Here is a 22755-nt window from a genome sequence, read left to right as displayed (position 1 = left end):
GGAAGGGAGGTGCGGCGGGGGCGGTTCGCCCTGGGAGTCACCCCTGAGGGGGGTGACAAAATGCCGTGTGGCACTCACCGCAGGGCCTGCAGCAGAGGCGTCGTTCCCATGGGGCCCAGTGGCTCATTGCGCCAGGGCGCCGGCCTCTCAGGGGCGCTGGTGGAGCGCAACCAGCCACTAAGCCCTATGGCTCCTCCTCCTCTCCCTCGGCTGCAGGAATCCCCTCAGCCGCTGCCCACCGAGCCACTGCAGCGAGAGCGCCGGCAGCGGAGGAGGAGGCGGCGCCCTGGAGCCTCGCAAGTGAGCGCGGGGTTCTGGCAGTCTGGCCAGGACTCCACGCCGTGCCTCCTTCTCCTTTCCCCCATGCTAGGCTCCACTCAGTCAAGCTTCGCCACCAGCGTGCGCACAGCACCCAAGCAGCGGTCCCGCGGTGCACGCGCTGGTGGCGAAGCTCGACTGAGCGGAGCCCAGCGCAGGGGAAAGGAGAAGGAGGCGTGGCACGGAGTCCTCGGAGAAGGAGAGAGACGCGGCACAGCCTCTCAGCTCATGGAGCGCAGGGCAGAGGCGGGCACACGCAGCTGCGTCTCTCTGGCTGGGGCTTCTGCTCTTTCTCCCGTGAGCTAGAGACTTTGGGCGACATGCAGCCCACACTTTCCTTCCCCGGGGCTGGAAGAGGGCGGGTAACACCTCTTCCCCACCCCTCCCTCTTTGGGAAAGCTGCAAGCCCCAGTGAGCTCTAAATTTTGGGAAAGGGAGGGAGCGCCGGAGGGATCTTTGCACCACGGCGCTGGATGTGCTTAAGACGGCCCTGGCCTGCAGTGCACCTGAGCCACACATCTCTCCTGGGAGTGACGCGCTGGCCCAAATGGTCCGCCCACCGCCTCCCCCTCAGCTGTAGGGCGTCTGTGTGGGAGGAGGCAGGCAGACTCCTGGGAGGCCCCACTGAGCATCCTGGCTGGCCCTGGCCCTGGGCGCAGGGCACGCACACCGCCCCAGGTGCCCAATCAGCTTGCACCACCACTCATAGTACATCATGAGTGCGGCAAGTGGCTGGTTTTTTTTAAATGGGATCGCGAGCCAAATGGAGGCCTGGTGGGTCAAATATCGCCATGGGCTGGATGTCCCCAACACTTGCAACAGTACACATTCTTAAGTTCAAGAGATGCTTTACAAAGTCACTGAGGATGCTGCAGTTAAACTCCTGGGTGCTGCCTAACTATGGACAGCCTGGGAGTTTGGACCCAGATAGCTGTTTGGCTCTGCAAAGGATCCTAGGATACACATCTCATATTGAGTCATTGGTTCACCTGGAAGAAAGGTTTCACTACAGGATTCTGGAGACATCTTCCAGAATCTGTCACTGCTCCATACTTCAGATTTTCAAGACAGTTTGCCAAATGGGAGCAGAGCCTGTTTTTTTTTTATAAAAAAAAATCCAACAACAATTCCGGCTTTAACTGTCCTAAAGTTCCATCTAATTAGTCTTGAGCATATAGTTGGCTCTTTTCAATGGGTGCAGGTATTATAAAAGTCCTCCTGGTGCTTTGTTTTTCTCCTCAGAGTTTTTATTCCTGCGCTGTTTAACCACTTTTTTTTTTTACATACATAGATGGGATAAATAGAGCCCCTTCTCTCCCATTTTCCTAATAGTGACCATAAATTTATTTACATTTCTAATATGCCAGATACATGACCAATGACACATTGCATCTTTCTAGTGTGCGCTGAAGATATGAATTGAACTTTAGTCTCTGAGCAATTAAGGCCTCCTGAAACTGCACTTCATTAATGGTTGTTATGCAATAAAAACTATAAAACTGCCCTTATTTGCGATATAAAAATGCAATTTGTTTTAATTTATGTTGGAAAATCCTCATTGAGTTTCTTCATTGGGCCCTGCCAGGCATCTGTCTGACGCCAGGAGAGTTCCACAAAAAGGAGAAAAATTGCAGGAGGCGTGCGCAGTAGCCCAGTTGCTTCGCTGGTGACTATTCCTTAGCATGTTTGCGGAGGACAAAGAGTTACTGAATTCAAAAAGAGAAGCACACACAGAGTGCATCTATTCCACCTTTGCCATAACTCAGAAGGCAGAACAAGCAGCACTTGAGAAACAGCCGAAACTCACATGCATGATGGAAGTCTTGAGATTGTGGGCCCCAACTCGAACAATTGTGCTATCAAGACATTTTGGCTAGGATGGAGTGGTTAAAGAACGCAGATAGGCTGATTCAGGATGGGGCTAGCCCAGATAAAATGTTGATGTCTTTTCCCTTCACATGCCCTGATGATAAGATTTTGTTTAGATTTTCCACAGAAGCCACAAGATTGTGTTAGGGCAGGGGTCAGCAAACTTTTTCAGCAGGGGGCCGGTCCACTGTCCCTCAGACCTCGTGGGGGGCCGGACTATATTTTGAAAAAAAATACAAATGAATTCCTATGCCCCACAAATAACCCAGAGATGCATTTTAAATAAAAGGACACATTCTACTCATGTAAAAACATGCTGATTCCTGGACTGTCCGCGGGCCGGATTGAGAAGGCGATTGGGCTGCATCCGGCCCCCGGGCCTTAGTTTGGGGACCCCTGTGTTAGGGCATCGCAGGCTAGAGCAGCATTCAGAATATGGGACAGTCTGGAGGTTCCACAAGAGAAAGACAGCCGTACCTTGGAAGTCGAACGGAATCTGTTCCGGAAGCCCGTTCGACTTCCAAAATGTTCAAAAACCAAAGCACCGCTTCTGATTGGTTGCAGCAAGCTCCTGCAGCCAATCGGAAGCCGCGGAAGCTGCATCGGACGATCAGCTTCCAAAAATAGTAAACAAACTGGAACAGTCACTTCCGGGTTTTCAGCGTGCAGGAGCTAAAACGTTCAAGAACTAAGCTGTTTGACTTCCAAGTATTTTCTGTAAAGTATTTTCGTGGAGTCCTGCAGATCTATGCTCAGAGCTGGAGGGAAAATTTGCGCCGGCAAACCTGAAATTCTGCTCCAAGGAAACAACAGTCATAAAATTTTTTAGCACAATTCTGCATTGATTTCAGAATGAAAGAACTGCCGTGCCAGATCAGAGCAGCGGTGTCAGAAAAAGTGTTCAAAGCAGAGCATGAGGAATACAGGCACCCCTCGCTCTTTGCTCCCAGTTTTTGGCAATAAGAGTTATGCTGAGTCTGAATGTGAACATTCCTGCTTTTAGCTATGGTAGTTGATGGCAAATCTACCAACTCTGTTAATGTAGGGCTTGCCAACCTGGTGCCATGCCCTCAGGTGCCATAAAGCCTGCCCTTGGTGACCCCAGGATGAATGATAATTCCCAGATTCTCAGCTTTCATTTCTAACAAAACAAAATGCTGTTTCTGGCATTCTTAGAACCTGAAATGTGAAGCAAAAAAATGTACAGACACAATTCTTCTCATTTTGTTGTGAGGAATTAGCCTACCCAGTGTTTTCAGTGTTTTACTTTGGCCCCACCACCAAGAAAAAAAATGCCCTCCTGGAAAAATCTTTTCCCCTTGGAAAAATTCCTGTGGGTATTGTTTGTGATAGAGCAGGCATGTCCAACAGGTAGATCGCGATCTACCGGTAGATCACTGGACGTCTGTGGTAGATCACTGGTACATCATTGGCTCCCCCCAAAGAAGCTGAACAACTGTGGCTCCCCTTAAAAAAGCTCAACATTTTACCTCCTCCCTGAAAAAAGGGCCTTCCTAAAAAAAGCTCTTTGACCTGAACCCCAAAATGGGGGGTAGATCACTGCCACTTTTTAAACTCTGTGAGTGGATCACAGTCTCTTGGGAGTTGGCCACCCCTGTGATAGAGGAAGGGATGTACATGTAGACAGAGACTGCGGCAGAGGGGAGATATACTGAATGTATGTATGTATGTATGTATGTATGTATGTATGTATGTATGTATGTTCTGTGAGAAGGAAAGGTCTGTGAATGTGTGAGAGAGCGGGGAAGGTACGCGTGGAAGTGTGAATGAGTGGTCTGTGAGAGAGAAGAAGAGATGTACCGTACTTGGGAAAAGAGATGCTTGTGTGTTTAGTGTCTGTATGCATGTGGTGTGTACATGTGCGCAAAAAACTCCATCTTTGACTCCTAAAAAGAAAACCTCAACCACTTTGGCCTTTTAAAAATAGCTCTGCCCCAGGCACTGGCAGGGGTTGCTACACCACTGGCCTATCTGACCAAGACCAACCTTTCAGGGCTCTAAACGCTTCCTTCCAGAAACAGAGCAGGTGAGTGGAGGATTCCTAAAACAGAAAAACCTTGCTTCCCAATGTGTCCAAGATGTTGCACCTCAGAGATGTTGTGCAGCCCAAACCACACCTTAGGCTGGAGCTCCTTCCATAAACAGAGCAAGTGAGCTGGTGGATTCCTAAAACAGAGGGGCCAGCGGTGGAGCTTCATGCTCCGCCACCGGGGGCGGAGAGCAGGCGCGCTGCCCCCAGGGACGTGTCGCACGTTCTGGGGGCGGGAGCGCCGTGCGCAGGGGCAGGGGCAGGGCGTGTGTTTTGGGGCGGGGTATGCCGTGCACAGGGGTGGGGCGTGCATTTTGGGGCGGGGCAGGCAGCCGTGATGGCGCCCCTGGGATCGCGGCGCTCATGGCTGCCCGCCCCCACCGCCCCTATCTTCCTACGCCCCTGAGAGGGGCTTCCTTCATCATGTGCTGTCGTGCTGTTCTTTCTAAACCACTTATGGGGTTAGGACTCCTTGGGAAGCAGATCCAAAGAACATTGAGGGGTCCCAAGGCGATGTCCTGATGTCGCACATGCCACGTCCTGGCATTGCTCTGCACCTGGCTCCACATTTGGCCTCAACGATGGGGGGCGGCCCCCTTAAAATATATATATTGAGGGGGCCCACAGAGCCTTGCCACCCTGGAGCCAGCGGGATATAAATTTAATCAATAAATAAGAACTTTGACATGGCTACTTTTTTTGAAGATCTAAAATGGAAACATTATTAGTCTATGACTGCAACAAAGAACCGTATAGCTTTATTATAATTAGATTCAATAATAAAACTGTGAAATATTTAAGGCTGCAATCCTATACACGTACTGGGAATAAGTACCGTTGAATTCCATGGCACTTCTGAGCAGACATATCTAGGTTTGGACTATAACTGCAATTTCTTTTCCTCCAAAGTGTAAGATGTTTGCTCAGTCACCAGTACTTGCCCCTGCCTGAGCATCAGACGTATGGAAGCTCTCTCCGCCCCAGGTAGTTGTGCCGGGCATCTCTTTAGCCTCCTGAGGGGATAAGGCATGCCTGCCTCTAGAGCCAATACGAAAGGAAAACATGGTGATATTAATTATGTAAAGACTCAGCAGTGAAAAAACAAAACGAACTGAATTGTGGTTTGCGATGCTAAATGCAAGCAGCAACGAGATGGAGAATGTCCTTTCTTTAACGGATGCATGTTAGCAAGGAAATTGAGAGCATGTTACATCCCTAACTCCAACACAGGTTGGATGATTGGCGTGGGGGGGGGCACCCTTAATAGAAATTCCAACTTTCTGACCAGGAGACCCATCTATTAGGCAGGTGGATTTGGAGATTTGCTTCTTGTGTTGAGCCAAAGAAACAATACAGGGATTTTGTACCACCCACCTCACTGCCCAATGACCTCCTCTGCCTGAGTTGGTGGAGGTGAGCTCAGAGGTGGTTTTGGAGAATATTCACACTATGGCTGCCTTATCTGGTTCGGCTCAGGACTTCATGGCCACCATGACAACCCTAGGGCTATCTCAGTACATCATTGGCAAGCTGCACTCTTGGCCCAGTTTTTGCAGCAGAATGGTTTGGAAACGACCAGCTGATAAACTTAGGATCCCCATTGCCACGGATGGTTCATTCCATGGTGAGGATTGGTTTGGCAGTGGTAGTTCCCCCCTGCAGGTGTAGGGGACCAGTTCAGATGGTCCGTCCCCAGAGATGAATGGAATCAGAAGGATTCCTGAATGCTATGGAAGAGTGTTTGACTGTCATAGCAGATGGTCTCACTATGGAACTGTGAGAGGGGATGAGCCTTGGACTCCATCACTCCTGAGTACTCTCTTGGGCATCGTACAGCTTGTGCATCTCCCTACTTTTCCAGGGAATGGCAAGCAATGAAACAGACCAGAGGACGGGGGTGTATGCGTACATTTCATAGCATATTTGACAGAGCACAGGTTTGCGGCAGCTAGACTGGTGACTGGGAGTGGCCGCCGAGACCACATAACACCGGTCTTGAAAGATCTACATTGGCTCCCAGTACGTTTCCGAGCACAATTCAAAGTGTTGGTGCTGACCTTTAAAGCCCTAAACGGCCTCGGTCCAGTATACCTGAAGGAGCGTCTCCACCCCTATCATTCTGCCCGGACATTGAAGTCCAGTGCTGAGGGCCTTCTGGCGCTCATGTTCCCTCATTGCGAGAAGCCAAGTTGCAGGGAACCAGGCAGAGGGCCTTCTCGGTAGTGGCACCCGCCCTGTGGAACGCCCTCTCACCAGATGTCAAAGAGAAAAACAACTACCAGACTTTTAGAAGACATCTGAAGGCAGCTTTTAATGTTTAATAGATTATTGTATTTTAATATCCTTCTGGAAGCTGCCCAGAGTGGCTGGGGAAACCCAGCCAGATTGGCGGGGTATAAATTTATTATTATTATTATTATTATTATTATTATTATTATTATTATTATTATTATCGTAGCTGCCTTGGGCCGGCAAAGGAGGTGAAAAAAGGCATACTTCTGCAGTTCTGTTGCATTTCTGGATAGCCATGCAGAAAAGCCAATTAGCATGCTGGATAGACCAAACGCAAATGGGGGCTATTTGGACCTTCAGCAGCCTGCTGTGACAACTTTGTGAGGCACTGTGTGAAAAAAGACTGAGATGCCCAGCAACCCCCATGCTGCTCTGCTATTCTGCAGTCCCTGATGATGCCCAGCAGCCCCCTATACCCCCCCTGGCGCCCAGTGCAATCCCCCGCCCCTGCCTTCCTTTGCTACTGAGATAGGTGAAGAATAAGCTCTTCAATAACATCATTCATTACAAAATATTCACAGCTTTTTTTTGGGGGGGGGGAGGATCTGATGCCAACAAATTCTGCTTACATTCGCATGGAGTAACAATGAGTGACTATGTGATCAGTAGCCATTTCTGCAGCCGTTTCCATTGCCACTGGGATTTTCTGGCATCTCTAGCTGGCACTGTATTGCAGATCCATGTGGATACAGCTGGGCCAGGCCCTTTTGGCCCAGCTCACCCACCCAGGTCTCGGTAATGCACACCAAGTCAACCTCCTCATCCATCATCGGGGTGTTTTATAATGTGATTTCAGCATTGCAGGGGGTTAGAATAAATGACCCTGAGGGTCTCTTCCAGTTCTACAATTCTATGATTAAGCAACAGCACCATCAGTTGGGATGGCAAGCTGGCATGGCAACTCAAACCTTGATGGACATGAAGTGGCCAAGGAAGGGCGACAGCCTTGAGACATCTGTTGCCTCATCTCTTTACCTGGCTTGGCCATCTCCAACTGCCTTACTTATTATTATTATTATTATTATTATTATTATTATTATTATTATTATTATCATCCCGCCACTCTGGGTGGCAGCATATCTAAAATACCCATAATAACTCTGCCAATCGGGGCACTCCAATTACTCCTTCCCTGCCCCCATCATTCATGCACATAGAATCATAGAGTTGGAAGAGACCTCAAGGGCCATCCAGTCCAACCCCCTGCCAAGCAGGAAACACCATCAAAGCATTCCTGACATATGGCTGTCAAGCCTCTGCTTAAAGACCTCCACATACCCCTCCACAAAGAGGCAATTTATCTCTCTAAAGGGCAAGTCCCTCTAAAACATTGGCTCTTAGAGATGCAAACTCTTGTGTCGAAAGTGAGACACAGTACGCAGGGTGGCCATTACACAATCTATTGCACCAAGCAGGAAGGCGTGGCTCGCGTTGTGCTTCCTGGCCCATTCATTTGCCTGCCTTGGCAATAGTCCATGTTTCCTTATGGAGACCTGCCTAATACTTTGAGAAAAATTGCCTTGGAGAGCCAAGGGAAAAGAAACAGTGCAAAACAAAACACAAAAGGGGGGGTGGGGCAGGAACTCACGGGACAGATTTGAGCAGAAATTCTTCTGTGACCTCTGCAGGCAACTTGATTGAAGTAGTACTAGATTACAAAAGGAGCCTCCTTCCTACGCACTCGTGGCCCAGCCCCTTGTAAGATGCCACCCATAAATCCATCAAGCTCCGTATTATAACTAAGCCTGTAATTTTTTATGTCTGACAACCTGGCAGAGAATCACCGCCACCTGCACGATGGGGAAATCACAAGGAGAGCATCTCCGAAAAGCAGGAAGATGCGTGTAAAATAGAAGGAGATGATAACAGAAATGGCATTTGCAAACTGACAAGATCAGGGGCAAAACAGCCATGGCAGATATGAATAAGCAAGCTGGCCTCCCTCTTCAATTTTGTTAAAAAATAATAATGTTACAGCTCCTTGAGAGGAGCTGCAAATGCCCCAATCTTCCCTTCCTCCTTTTGTTTCCGTTCCTTTCCTCATTGACGCTAGGTGGGTGGCTGTTGGCTATTCACTGCCTCCCAAATGGTGTTGATGAGTGGTACTATCAGGGAAACCGAGGTGTATGGCCTTTGAAAGACTCATAGGTTGGCTCTTGGGAGGCTTGGTGAATTGCAGACTTGCTTCCTCTGTTTCTTCCCCTCCTTTCCTGTTTCTCATTTTCTTTCCCTCCCGTCCACAAGCTGTGTTTTGCTTTATCTACCTCTCCTTATTGCATCGGTATAAAATTGGGAACAAAAGAAGAAGAAAAAGAAGAAAAGGCTGCTAACTTGCAAGATGTGCCCTGTAAAGGACAACCCTTCATCTCTCCAACAGAGCTCCCTTATCCTCTTTTCCTTGGATGTTTGTATCCAATATAGAATCACAGAACTGTGGAGTTGGAAGGAACCACGAGGATCATGTAGTCAAACTCCCGGCAATGCAAGGAATCTTTAATGCAACGTGGGGCTCAAACCCATGACCCTGAGATAAAAGAGTCTCATGCTCGACTGACTGAGCTATCTGAGGAGGAGGTGAGCCGCTGCTTGTCTCAGCCCTGCTTCTCGGAAAATGTGATAAAAGGCCATGTAGGGGTTTATATACGTGAATATGAATGGAGGGGCAGGCAAAGGTAAAAGGTAAAGGACCCCCGGACGGTTAAGTCCAGTCAAAGGCAGCTATGGGGTGTGGCACTCATCTTGCTTCAGGGCTTGGGAGCCCGCGTTTATCCACAGACAGCTTTCCGGGTCATGTGGCCAGCATGACTAAACTGCTTCTAGCGCAATGATAATCTGTGACAGAAGCCAGAGCGCAAGGAAATGCCGTTTAGCTTCCTGCCGCAGCGGTACCTATTTATCTACTTGCACTGGTGTTCTTTCAAACTGCTAGGTTGGCAGGAGCTGGGACAGAGCAACGGGAGCTCACCCCGTCATGGGGATTTGAACCGCTGACCTTCCGATCAGCAAGCCCAAGAGGCTCAGTGGTTTAGACCACAGCACGGTGATGCCAGGCTGTAAGGTTGAGGAAAGATTGTGCAGCCCAGAATGCTGCTGGTATTAGCACAGGAGACATTTTAACATTTCACTGACCATACCAAAATACTGTTCCCCTGCTAAGTGAGTTCAAGACTACGTCCATCGTGTATGGCTCTTCTGTCGCTCTCTGGATCCAATTTACTTTACTTGCCTAACTCATATTTTAACACCCAAAAATGTAAACAAAACCGTAGCGCTTCTGTTGCAGACAGCTGCATTTCCCTCTGAGTACTTCAGTGGCTCACAGATTGTTGAATGGGTAAGGTGCACAATTTCATACAGCTGGTGTTTCCATCACAACCGCTGCACAGTTGCATGGTTGCACACAGTTTATGTCACAGATTGGTGATGCGGTGAGTCATCTTACCAATGAATGACAACACAAGGTAAATAAATAATTGGAAGCCGGCGGCTTCTCCGGTGTAGCACTCAGCAAGGGAGTGCTGGTCTAGTGCTTTCAGGCCCCCAAAATGGTGATCGATAGCAAAACAACCTCCCCCCTCCCCATGTCTGCAACAATGCTCACCGTTTTGTTGACCTTACCCTTTTTAAAAGGCACAGCTTTTGAGAAGGCTGCATGCTTTCCACTCTGGGCACATCTTGCCTGGATTTCAGAAAGGACGATTGTCAATTTCAACTCTCTGCTTTAGATAGGGAGAAGCCACAAAGCTATACCACAAGGCATTCAACTCTGATATCTACATCGCATCCCATGAGGAGTGGATAATGCGCCGAGAGGAAATTGCAGGAGTATTGTGCAAATGGGGCAAAGAATTGCAGTCAAGAGTTGACTTTCCAGGATCTCCTAGATAAATCCTTACAGCTCTTCCCACAAGCGCTAGGCTTTAGAAGTCCTCTGAGCAGCAAGCAATGCTGAAATAGGGGCCAAACAGACTTTAAAACTGGTAAAAGGCATCACTTTCTGGCCCATGGCCCCCTCATGTAAACTGTGGCTAGATCAGGGGTCAGCAACCTTTTTCAGCCGTGGGCCGGTCCACCATCCCTCAGACCTTGTGGTGGGCTGGACTATATTTTTGGGTGTGTGTGTGTGTGTGTGTGTGTGTGTGTGTGTGTGGAAATGAACGAATTCCTATGCCCCACAAATAACCCAGAGATGCATTTGAAATAAAAGGACACATTCTACTCATGTAAAAACAACAGGCAGGCCCCACAAATAACCCAGAGATGCATTTTAAATAAAAGGACACATTCTACTCATGTAAAAACATGGTGATTCCCGGACCATCCGTGGGCCGGATTGAGAAGGCAATTGGGCCGCATCCGGCCCATGGCCCTTAGGTTGCCTACCCCTGGGCTAGATAGTCTGTGATAGCAATATTACACCCCCCTTAAAATGACCCTATTGACCCTCCCTCCAGAGGGCCAATTTGCAAATAATGTTTCCATATTCCATATTCTATTGTGCTTGTGGCAGCAAAACCTTCCACACTGGCCAAGGGGGTGGGGACTTGGAATTGGAATACATGAATCAAACAGTTTGCAGTTTAGAGTTTGTGCAGGACTGGGAAAGTTGTTCGTTTCAATGGGGTTAAAATTGAGGATAAATTGAGGCCAGCGAAGAGGTTATGGGATGGAGATGAATTAAAGGAGAAGAAGCCGGGAGGCGAGGAGGTTGAAGGAAGGGTGCAAAGCAGGCAGCGGAATGGGTCATAGTATTGGTAGTAGAAGCAATAGTAATAGGAAGGACTTGAAGGTGAAGAATGAGTTGTGAGGAAACAGGTGCATAAAGGAACTGATGCAAGGATAGAGTAATCAGAAGGCCAAGGGGTGGGAAGAACATCATAGCGTGGAAGAAGGAAAGAGGTTCTCTTCCTCTGGGGGAAGAAGAGAGGGGCACTAGGGAGGCTGACCAAGGCCATGATAGCTCTAGAGCAGGCATGTCAAACCTGCGGCCCTCCAGACGTGTTGGCCTACAACTCCCATGATCCCTAGCTAGCAGGACCAGTGGTTGGGGAAGATGGGAATTGTAGTCCAAAACATCTGGAGGGCCGCAGGTTTGACATGCCTGCTCTAGAGTATGGAGGTCCTTTGGGCAGCAATATGCCCTGAATGGACCTCTCCCTCTTCCTCACCATTGCCAATTCCTTTTGCCCTCTTTCTGTGGGCCCAATCGACACAACTTTTCCAGAAGGAATGTGCATGGCACATGAAGGGTGTTTCTCCACGCTCTGCTTGCTATTTCTAGGCTCAGAAACGGTGGGTGAACAGGCCCAGAAAGTGGAAAGCAGAAGAGGCTTGGAGGGTCAACACCAGCCTCTTGCAGGAACGTGGGCCAAGGCCGGCGTCCAGCTTTGCCTACCTCTTGACGCCAGCCCTGGGTCAAGAGACAGAGCAGCTAAAGGAAGGAGCCAGTTGCCTTAAGAGCAGAAACCTGAGGAAACAAATAGATAGCAGAGAGAGACGTGAAGCTGAAGAAGAGTCAAGGAGAAAGCAGGACTGGGTAAAAAGTGTAAACAGAGCCTTGAGGCATTGTGCATTATTAGTAGGAATGAAGAAAGCAGACAAGGGAGGGATCCTCTGGAGGGATAGAGTTGCTTCTTAGAACTACTATCTTCTCTAAACCCCCAAAAGGGGATTCTCCCAGTTGTCACGTCTACAGTCACTTCAGCACTGCGACACTGCAACCATACCTGGGCAATGGAGGTCAAAAAGCAGCAGAATGAGGAAGAAGAAGAAGAAGAAGAGTTTGGATTTGATATCCTGCTTTATCACTACCCGAAGGAGTCTCAAAGCGGCTAACATTCTCCTTTCCCTTCCTCTCCCACAACAAACACTCTGTGAGGTGAGTGGGGCTGAGAGACTTTAAAGAAGTGTGACTAGCCCAAGGTCACCCAGCAGCTGCATGTGGAGGAGCAGAGATGCGAACCCGGTTCACCAGATTACGAGTCTACCACTCTTAACCACTATACCACACTGGAAAAGACGGGGCTAAATATCACCAAGAGAATTGAACTAATAGATGCATAGTATCTTACCTTTTTATTATTATTTTAAAAATCATGTTTTCTAGGGTCATCATGGCAAGAGCTGTCGGAGATGTGTACCAGAGCTAATACCATAGCAAACTTCTCTCAACATCTCTCAACTTCTGCTTACAAATAATATGATTAAAAAAAAGAACAAATTCAGAAGTATATGTGGCTTTCACATACAGTGGTACCTCTGTTTATGAACACAATTGGTTCCGGAAGTCTGTTCATAAACTGAAGCGAACTTTCCCACTGAAAGTAATGGAAAGTGGATTAATCTGTTCCAGACGGTCCGTGGAGTACTTAAACTGAAGCATTCATAAACTGAAGCGAACTTTCCCATTGAAAGTAATGGAAAGTGGTTTAATCCGTTCCAGACGGGTCCACGGAGTACTCAACCTGAAGTGTACTTAACCCGAAGCATGGGTGTAATTGGTTCCGCAAGTGTGTTCATAAACTGAAGCGAACTTTTCCATTGAAAGTAATGGAAAGTGAATTAATCCGTTCCAGATGGGTCCGCAGCGTTTGTAAACCGAAAATTTGTAAACCGAGGTGTTCATAAACCGAGGTTCCACTGTATATATGTTGTGTTGTTGTTTAAAATTTGGGGCAACGGGGGGTGGGGATGCTAGCTAAAAACGTGAAGGTTGCATCCTTAAATGGAATCAGTGAGTTGGGATGTAGGAGATCCACTTGATCGGTTTTCTGCTTGAAAACCTACGATGAAGAAGAGTCTATCACTTTCGGAGGTTGTGTGAAGAGGGGTCGCTTTTCCACAGTGCGTTTTTGTGCATAGCAGTTTGCGATTGTACACACCTTCGTGCGACAATGTCACCCAAAGCAGAAGCTGCTATCCATGTTGTTCGTACACACAGGTGGGCACGGTTTCAAACTATTGAGCAGTGGTGTTCACTTTTCCCCACCCCTCAATTAGCGTTTCCACAGACTTTTCTTTTTAAAAAAAACAGAAACAAAAACAAATTATTTATCACTGTCTTTCGGAAGAGAGGGACTGGAAACTAGTGTGTCGATGTACTGATATACCATGGGTGTATATATCAGTATACGGAGGCGGCTCAGTTACTGCATTGCATCCTGTTTCATTCACAGGCGAGTTAAACATGGTGAGGGCAAGTGGCCCAGCCCTGCCATGTCACTAGGTCTGCCCCAGTAGGAGGTGACCTGGGAAAAGTGCTCTCTCTGTACCTATGCATCTTGGAAAAGTCAATTCTCCCTCCCAGCAGAATGTACTTTGGATTGACCAACAGTGTGAGACAAGGACAATGTGGGGATGACTTTGAAGGTGACTCAGAAATTACAACTCATCCAGAATGTGGCAGCTGGACCAGAATGTGGCTTTCAGGACACCGGTCCTGAAAGACCTATATTAGCTCCCAGTGCGTTTCCAAGCACAATTCAAAGTTTTGGTGCTGACCTTTAAAGCCCTAAATGGCCACCATCCAGTATACCTGAAGGAGTGTCTGTTAGTATTTCACGCCTCCGATGCTGCAGATGAGATTGGTGTAAATCACATGCCTGTCTGGGAAGAGTGTGGGAAGTGTGTACTATTGTACTGTACTTTTGCTTTTACTTGTTCTTGTTCCTCTTGGAGCTGGAGAGAGAAGACGCCATGACTCCTTTGTCTGTACATAGTGTGTAAATAAATACGTAGATTAGCTCTACGATGTCTCACGCTTCTTGCTGTGTTATGCTAAAAGATTAGTGTGCATATATCATTTGATAGTATATGTCACTGAAGCGCACTGGAGAAGAAGGGAAATGCCTTTTCCAGAGCTGCACATACCGCGGGACGCTCGGAGTTCGGGGGCTGCATGGGCACCCCAGGGTGTTTTCTAACAGTGTCTCTACCCCCATCATTCACTGAGGTCCACCTCCGAGGGCCTTCTGGCAGTTCCCTCACTCATAGCTGTCAACTTTTGGATTTGAAAATAAGGGATCAGCAGCAGCCTCACCTGTCCTGGGGACAGTCTACAATCCAGGATAGCAGCGGGATACGGCACTGGAATAAGGGAATTTCCAGCAAAAAAAGGGAAAGTTGACAGCTGTGGCTTGGAATAAGGAGGGCCTTCTCGGTAGTGGCACCCACCCTGTGGAACACCCTCCCATCAGATGAGATAAGTAACTATATAATCTTTAGAACAGGGGTCAGCAAACTTTTTCAGCAGGGGGCCGGTTCACTGTCCCTCAGACCTTGTGGGGGGCCAGACTATATTTTGAAGGGAAAAAAAGAACGAATTCCTATGCCCCATATATAAAAGGACACATTCTACTCGTGTAAAAACATGCTGATTCCCGGACTGTCCGCAGGCCGGATTTAGAAGGCGATTGGGCCACATCCTGCCCCCGGGCCTTAGTTTGGGGACCCCTGCTTTAGAAGATATCTGACAGCAGCCCTGTATAGGGAAGGTTTTAATGTTTGATGTTTTATTATGTTTCTGCATATGCTGAAAGCTGCCCAGAGTGGCTCGTGTGACCCAGTCAGATGGGCAGGGTATAATAATAATCTATAGCGGCCATTTCTTTCATGGGACCTTACTTCCAAGTTATGTATGCTCGAGAAACACCCCAAAATGGCTGAACCTGAGTTGGGCTTGAGGCTGTGTTCTTCTGGAGCAATGCCTCTTGTCTTAATTACAGATGGGGGAATTAGCTGCTGTAGAACGAAAAACCACTCAACTGTTGTGGAAGTGGGTGTATTTGGATATATATGTATAAAACCTACGCTAGCTAGCCAAGATGTCAAACAGCGTTGTCATGGAGACAGATTAGGAGTGATATGCACACATTAGTTGGAGGAGGTAAACTCTGTTAGACCTGAATAGCGCTGGCTAATTAGGGTCGGTTTGTAGGGGAGCTTGAAGAGGGCAGCAAGCGGAGGAAAGGCCATGATTGTGTTGCATGTGGCCCTCTGGGAGTGGGGTTTGCCAGGGGCCCAGAGAACCAAAGGGCCACACCGCAGAGACCCACACAACATCTTTTGCCCATTCTGCTGAGAGAGCCCATGTAATTGTCCAGCCAAGGCCACATTTACTCCATACATCTATGATGCCACTTTAAACAATCATGGCTTCCTCCAATGAATTCTGGAAGCAGTTGTAGAGAGAGAGTTGTAGAGTTGGAAGCCATCCTGAGGGTCGTCTAGTCCAACCCCCTGCAATGCAGGAATCTCAGCTAAAGCATCCATGACAGATGGCCACCCAACCTCTGCTTAAAAGCCTCCAAGGAAGGAAAGTCCACAGCCTCCTGGGGGAGACCGTTGCACATCTGAACAGCTCTTACTGTCAGAAAGTTCTTCCTATAGTCAGAATCTCCTTTCTTGTAACTTGAATCTATTGGTTCGAGTCCTACCCTCCAGAGCAGGAGACAAGCTTGCTCCACCCACCATGTGACAGCCCTTTAGATATCTGAAGATGGCAATCGGTCTCCTCTTTTCCAGGCTAAACATACCCAGATCCTTCAACCGTTCCTCATAAGGCTTGGCTTCTAGACCCTTGATCATCCTTGTTGCCTAGGATCCCTGAGAGATGACAATAAAAAGGTAAAGGTAAAGGACCCCTGACAGTTAAGTCCAGTCACAGATGACACTGGGGTTGCGGTGCTCATCTCACTTTACAGGCCAAGGGAGCTGGTGTTTGTCCGCAGACAGTTTTTCTGGGTCATGTGGCGCAACCAGAGCAGCGCATGGAAACGCCTTTTACCTTCCCGCCGGAGCGGTACCTATTTATCTACTTGCACTTTGATGTGCTTTCGAACTGCTAGATTGGCAGGAGCTGGGACCAAGCAACAGGAGCTCACTCCGTCGCAGGGATTCAAACCGCCAACCTTCTGATCGGCAAGCCCAAGAGGCTCAGTGGTTTAGACCACGGCGCCACCCGTATCCTTTTTAAGAGAGATGACCATACCAACTGTTAAAAAACCTCCAGTGAAGGAGGGTCTATTGACCACCTACTAAGGCAGTCCGTTCCACTGGCAAACAGCTCTTACTATCAAAATGTTATTCCTAATGTTTAGTCAGGCTTTCCTTTCTTGCAGTTTGAATCCAGTAGTTCAGATCCTACCCTCTGGAGCAGCAAAACAAAAAAAACCACAAACTTGTTCCATCTTCCATGTTGACCACTCAGTTGTCTCTTCTTCAGGCTAAACATACCCAACTCCTTCAACTGTTTGGTTACAGACCCATTATCATCTAGGTCACCTTCCTCTGCACATGTTCCAGCTTGTCAATATCTTTCTTAAATTGTGATGCCCAGAACTCTAGGTGTGGTCTGACCAAGGCAGAATAGAGCAGTACTATTACTTCCCTTGATCAGGACACTATACTGCTGTTGATGCAGCCTAGAATACCATTTGCTTCAGTTAGTTAGTTAGTTAGTTAGTTAGTTTGCAGCTGTATCACACTGTGGACTCATGTCAAAACTAAAAACACCAATCTCTTCATAACTTCATGGTCTTTAATATGATATGTCACACGATGGACTTACTCTAAATTTTAAAGGTAAGTTACAAAATTTCAAATTTTAAAAAAGTGATTTTTTAAAAAATAATCTGATTAAAAATTTCCAGAAAATTTGTATTGATTATTTAATATTTCTAAGAATTACCTGCAAATTTTCATCTTGGGATATCAGTGGGATCATGTTTAAAAATGTCTGCCTTATTGGGTTCTATTTAGGATAAATGTATCTTCTTGGAGTAAAATGTAACAGAATAAACAAGACTTCAACTACTGTACAATATCGGTTACTTCAGGCATTTCTTTAAAAAGTTATTCAATTAAAGGGTGTCTGAAAAGCTAGCCAGGCTTTTCTTTTAAAAATGTGTTCCAAAGCCGAGTGATAGCTTGTTATTGCATGATAGAATTAACGCTTTGAAAGAATTCTTGTTAGTACTTCATTTCATGAAGTACAACGAAATACGTACCTGTGAAGACGCCATGCGGCTGGCTGCAAGAGTACAGCAGCCTGCTCCATTACTTAACTGCTTTCGCTTCTATATGCACAGCCTCACACGCTGATTGCTAATATGTCCTCAGCTGGCATACAATGTGTTATGTTCTTTGCCTGCATCTTCCCCACCCCTCTCTCCTCACATAGGCTGGTACAGGAGATAAGCTTTAGGGAGGAGGAGGAAAACTTTCCCACATCACAAAATTGGCTCTGCATCGGCTCAGTAACAAGGAAACTCCTGGCTTGATTCTGTTAGTTTCTGTTAAGTTTTAACTGCCGCAGCACATTCCTTCCCGGAGCACCTATTTAATAATCACGGTGTCTGTTTCCCCCCCACTCCTTGTAACTGACGTGGGCTGATGTGTCTGATACAGAATCTATTGGTTTGGCACAGGTATAATGGGTCCTGCTGGGAAATGGATCTTACAAACGAAGGAAGATGCTGAGTTCAGACCAGGAATTTGGGCCCATCTAGTCCAGCATTGGACGCGGGTGGCGCTGTGGTCTAAACCACTGAGCCTCTTGGGCTTGCCGATCAGAGGGTCGGCGGTTCAAATCCCCGTGACCAGGTGAGCTCTCTTTACTCAGTCCCAGCTCCTGCCAACCTAGCAGTTCAAAAGCACACCAAGAAGTGCAAGTAGATAAATAGGTACCGCTCCTGCGGGAAGGTAAACGGCGTTTCCGTGCCCTGCTCTGGTTTCGGTGTTCTGTTGCACCAGAAGCGGCTTAGTCATGCTGGCCACATCACACGGAAAAACTGTCTGCGGACCAACACCGGCTCCCTCGGCCAGTAAAGCGAGATGAGCGCCGCAACCCCAGAGTTGTCTGCAACTGGACTTAACTGTCAGGGGTCCTTTACCTTTACCTTTAGTCCAGCATTACAGCCTACACCGAGTAACAAAAGCTCTTCAGGGTCTCCAGCAGAGGTCTTTCCCATCACCAAATTCCTGGTCATTTAACTGGAAGGGCTGCAGGTTGTAATTGGGGCCTTCTTCATGCCAAGCATGTGCTCTGTCGCTGAGCTGTGGGGGCCCTTCCCTTCTTATACAGATGTATTTGAGGGTATCAAACTTGTTTACATTTTGAAAACATCAGTCTATGGGCCAGGCTCAACCCACGCAAAGACTTCTTCTGCTAGGGCAACAGGGCTATTTTTCTGGGGTTAACAACAACAACATGCTTTGCAGATTGATATGGAAACTGGATAGAGCAGACTTGTGAAGGAACACAGACTTGTGAACCAGACACAGACCAGAAACATCCCTATTCCTTGGTGATGCAAAAACAGCTCAGCAGAATAGTACATCTCATTCAGTTTCCTGGGTAGCCAAAATGAAATGAGCAGCAACAATTCCATGCACATATGCTTAGAAATAAGCTCAGCATCAAAAAAACAAACAAACAAAAACTAAGATCATGGCCACTGGTCCCATCACCTCCTGGCAAATAGAAGGGGAAGAAATGGAGGCAGTGAGAGATTTTACTTTCTTGGGTTCCATGATCACTGCAGATGGTGACAGCAGTCGCGAAATTAAAAGACGCCTGCTTCTTGGGATAAAAGCAATGACAAACCTAGATAGCATCTTAAAAAGCAGAGACATCACCTTGCCGGCAAAGGTCCATATAGTTAAAGCTATGGTTTTCCCAGTAGTGATGTATGGAAGGTCGGTCACCGAAGAATAGATGCTTTTGAATTACGGTGCTGGAGGAGACTCTTGAGAGTCCCATGGACTGCAAGAAGATCAAACCTATACATTCTGAAGGAAATCAGCCCTGAGTGCTCACTGGAAGGACAGATCCTGAAGCTGAGGCTCCAGTACTTTGGCCACCTCATGAGAAGAGAAGACTCCCTGGAAAAGACCCTGATGTTGGGAAAGATGGAGCGCACAAGGAGAAGGGGGACGGCAGAAGACGAGATGGTTGGACAGTGTTCTCGAAGCTACAAACATGAGTTTGACCAAACTGTGGGAGGCAGTGGAAGACAGGAGTGCCTGGCGTGCTCTGGTCCATGGGGTCACGAAGAGTTGGACACGACTAAACGACTAAACAACAACAACAAAGCTTAGTGAGACTTACTCCCAGGGAAGTAGGTATAGGTTTGTGGCCTGAAATAGAATAGGGCCCTGTCTTGACTTATACTGTGGCCAGCAATACATATCTCCCATCTATGCCATTAATGACATTTGTTCTTCCACCAGCACCAGCATACTGAGTCCCCTAAAACACACACACACACACACACACACACACACACACACACACACACACACACACACACATTTACTTTATCCTGAATCTGTCCTATTCCTGCATGTATCAGCTGTGCAGGCAATCTTTTTCTTTTTGTAATAGGCGGCAGGCAATTTTTGCTATTTTCCCACACCTGGAAAAATGGTTTCTGCTCCTCTAATTTGTGATGGCGTCTAGGGCTGCCAGACTCTACCTGCCAACTTTAAGAGCTCCAGGGCAGCAAGGCAATATGCAGCTGGGGATTGTCCCTCCTTCAGGTTTGGATGTGCCTTCCATTTTGCAGAAGTTTCTTCTGTCTTGCTGCCTGGGGCAAACCTGGGATCCTGTTTACTACAGCAGGAGTTGAGAGTAAAGCAGGCAAATGGACCAACCAGCGGTGAGCATTAGACTCGACAGCCAGGCCTAGCATTGGAAAGTTGCTCTAGTTCTGAGCGGTGGAGGATTTTGAAAGCTTTATACAACAAGAAGTGTGCTCTCCAGACCTAGTAATTCCCACACATGTTTTGCCCTCCTACAAATAAGAGCAGCCTCTGCTGAATCAGACCGAGTCCCAGCAGCGAGAGATCGCCCAAAGTTGTTGAGCTTTTTTACAGAGATCAGCCAAACTTATTGAGCTGTTTTTTGGGGAGGGGAGGCTCTTTGAGGGACAGACAGTGGCTCCACCGCCCTGCAGCCCCCATGCTGCCCAGAAACCCCTGTGCCGCCTTGTGACTCCCCCAACACACTGCAGCACCTCATGACAACCAGCAGCCCCCATGCTGTCCTGCAACCCACTGTGCCACCCTGCTTTCCTATGCTACTGCTGAGTCCAGTTCTCTCTCTCCAATAGTGGCTGGCCAGATGTTTCCAAGAAAGCTAATGACCAAATGGAGATAGCCATGCCATTTGCCTGCCTCTACCAGTAATGACCCGCCTCTACCAGTAGAAGAAGAAGAAGAGTTAGGATTTGATATCCCGCTTTATCACTGCCCGAAGGAGTCTCAAAGCGGCTAACATTCTCCTTTCCCATCCTCCCCCACAACAAACACTCTGTGAGGTGAGTGGAGCTGAGAGACTTCAAAAAAGTGTGACTAGCCCAAGGTCACCCAGCAGCTGCATGTGGAGGAGCGGGGAAGCGAACCCGGTTCCCCAGATTACGAGTCCACCGCTCTTAACCACTACACCACACTGGCCCCAGTAATAACAGTAAGAGCAATCTATGGTTTACTCAGCATGATGATCAACCCCAGCCCTCGTGGGACCCACAGATTATCCAGTCTACCGCAGCACCATATAACTCCATAGACTTTTCTAATCTAGTTCCTTGAGGCTGCATGAAAGACCTCTGTTCTCTTATACCTCTTACCCTTGGAGTTCTGGTTTTAGCGAGCGTAGTCTTTTTCTTCGTGCTTCTGGAACTGGGCTGACCCTGCATCCAACGGAGAAGGGGTGGGCGGAGGGAAGCAACATCTGTTGTTGCCATATGGGACGGCCCCCTCCTTTGCCTTCCCAGCCTGTTCCAATTTGTGGAATGCCTTTGGGTTCGGCGTGCCTCACCCCACCCTAACCCTGGGTTCACCACTCCATTCCTCCTCCTCCCCTTTGGCTCTCAGATGCCTTGTGCGCTTCAAAAGCATCTTCACCCAAAGTTAATTGCTGAACTTTCCCAGAAGGAAGCTTGAGTGATTGCGATGGAGAGCATGGCAGGCTCTCTTCTCATTACTAATCAGGCCCAACAGGGCGGGCTGGGGGTGAGCAGGGAGTCAGGGAGAGAGAGAGAGGCTAAAAAGCCATTAGCATTGGAGGCAAAGCACAGCAGCTGGGAGGATGACGGTGTGGCAATTTTGCAGTGCTTCAGGCCTCAAACGCAGTGTGCTCCATTTCTCAGAGGCAGCACCACGGCGTACCACTCTTTCATCCTGTTGCACAATAAGCCCTGGAAGCGAGAGCTTCTGAGGCCCAGTTCGCAGCATTTACAGGTGGCACTAAAAGGAGTGCCTGGATCTGCACCCATGTCCTCCGTCTCCAACACAGCTTCCCACAACTGGTTCGATCCCAACTTGCCCTGTCCCTCGATATTACCGTCAGGGCCACAACCTGAAGCAGGGGCTCGGCAGGGTCAACCACGCAACACAACCCACGTTCTCTGAACGCCCTGGGAATATATGGAGCAATAACGGAGCACATCTGAAAACATGCAAGACAGAATTTCCGGTGTGGCCTGCTTTGACCCATCTGGAATGAACCCAAGAGGGCTTCAGAGTTGTGGAAAGGCTCACCTCCCTGGCACTTCTCTTTTTAGCAACTGAGCACTGAATAAGTTAGCCTATTATGGAAGCTATTCAGGAGCCGATGTGGTAATGTGTGAAAATGCCCTCCTCCTGGAGTGCTTGCACCGGTTTCATAGCCAAATCCACAGAAGTGTCTGCAGGGGGTGTGTGGCAAGGGGGGCATCCGGCTGAAACATAACCCCCAGATTCCATTTTCAAAAAGGAGTAAGATTCTAGGATTTGTAGAGCCTGAGATAGGAGGTGAAATGTACAGGCAATGTATTCTTTTCTTTTCTTTTTTCCCTGAAGAACTAGCTTGCACCTCCCTTTTGGTGTTCTACTATTCCTCACCCCCCTGAAACAGGGTTTCCCCCCAAATTGTTTGAACTACAATTCCCACCATCCTTAAGCTAGCAGTGTTCAGGGATGGTGGGAATTATAGCCCCAAAACAGCTGGGGAAACTCTGTGAAACATTCCTGCAGGCACATATAGACATAGGTTTATTTAGATGACCTCTACCTCAGATCACCATGACAGTCGCACCATTGCTATGCAACCTGCTTGGTTTCAAGAGCCCTGACAGCCAGGCAACATCTGGGCACACCTTTCCAGATTTTAAAAGTATATTTTGGTCCTCGTTTCCAGTCCTGTTGCCTGCTATGAAACAGAATGGCTTTACACCAGGCATCCCCAA

At 47.9% G+C, this 22755-nt stretch overlaps 1 long non-coding RNA gene across 1 annotated transcript in view; it reads right to left on the bottom strand.

Annotated features, from left to right (window-relative positions):
* The window catches only part of LOC148686780 (uncharacterized), a 36899-nt gene extending 15590 nt beyond the window's left edge, over nt 1-21309 (bottom strand). Inside the window, exon 1 of the long non-coding RNA XR_015948375.1 lies at nt 21157-21309. This is a non-coding gene — a long non-coding RNA (uncharacterized LOC148686780). The remainder of the gene's footprint in view (nt 1-21156) is intronic.
* Nucleotides 21310-22755: the final 1446 nt, after the last annotated feature.

The sequence above is a fragment of the Zootoca vivipara genome, chromosome 2 (genome assembly GCF_965207765.1).
Source record: "Zootoca vivipara chromosome 2, rZooViv2.hap1.1, whole genome shotgun sequence".
Taxonomy (NCBI): Eukaryota; Metazoa; Chordata; class Lepidosauria; order Squamata; family Lacertidae; genus Zootoca; species Zootoca vivipara.
The sequence above is the reverse complement of the archived record's forward strand: the minus strand, read 5'-3'. Positions and strand labels throughout refer to the sequence as shown.